Raw genomic sequence first — 1,039 nt, forward strand, 5'->3', positions numbered from 1 at the left:
TTCCAGCAGTATATCAGTCAATGTTCCACTGCTATTCATAACATTTTCACTGGCTAATGCTTTTCAGAAGTAGACTGCCAGGTCCTTCCTCCTAGTCTGTCTTAGTCTAGAAGCTCAGCTGAAACCTGTCCTCCATGGGTAACCCTGCTGGTATCTGAATACCGGTGGCATAGCATCCAGCTTCAAAGCAACACACAAGCCCTCACAACATGAGAAACTGGCAGACACGTGGGGGATATATATATACACACACACACACATATATATATCTATGTATACACACACATATATATATATACACACACGTGTGTGTGTGTGTGTTTTGTGTGAAACAAGAGAAGGTTGGTACTCCCCTCGACAAAGATAGAAGAGGCCCTCAGGCTTTACAACACACATAGGGTTAAGGCATTGCCACTGACTTTGTGGCTTCTAAGCACAGTTTTTTGGAGCCCTGATGGCACAGTGGTTAAACAGCTTGGCTGCTAACCAGAAGTTTGGCAGTTCAAACCCACCAGACACTCCTTGGAAACCGCATGGGGCAGTTCTACTCTGTGCTTTAGGGGTCCTATGAGTCAAACTGACTTGACAGCAATGGGTTATACATACATACACAACACACACACACATATATACATACAGGGATACACACACACACATATGTATGCACATATATATGGAACCCTAGTGGTACAGTGGTTAAGAGTTCAGCTAGTAAACAAAAGGTTGGCAGTTTGAATCCACCAGCTGCTCTTTGGAAACCCTATGGAACATTTCTACTCTGGGGTCGCTATGATTTGGAATTGACCCTATGGCAGTGGGTTTGGTTTGGTTTCTCCTCCCCACTTTGTTCCCTGTCTCCAGGAAACCATTAATCTTACCTTCACTGTATTTTCTACAGTTTTATGCAGATGAAATCATACAGTGTGCACTTTTTTTTGGTCTGGCTTTTTTCATTTAGCATAATTATTTAGAAGTTCATGCATGTTCTTGCATGTATCAATAACTTATTCTTTTTATGAATATTTTTGTTAATTGAATT

At 41.5% G+C, this 1,039-nt stretch overlaps 1 non-coding gene across 1 annotated transcript; it reads left to right on the forward strand.

The window, feature by feature from the left end:
- Positions 1–319: 319 nt before the first annotated feature.
- On the forward strand, positions 320–445 carry LOC126084873 (U6atac minor spliceosomal RNA). Its single transcript, XR_007519107.1, has one exon. It is a non-coding gene; the product is annotated as a U6atac minor spliceosomal RNA (small nuclear RNA).
- Positions 446–1,039: the final 594 nt, after the last annotated feature.

This window comes from Elephas maximus, chromosome 10, assembly GCF_024166365.1.
Source record: "Elephas maximus indicus isolate mEleMax1 chromosome 10, mEleMax1 primary haplotype, whole genome shotgun sequence".
In the NCBI taxonomy this organism is placed as follows: domain Eukaryota; kingdom Metazoa; phylum Chordata; class Mammalia; order Proboscidea; family Elephantidae; genus Elephas; species Elephas maximus.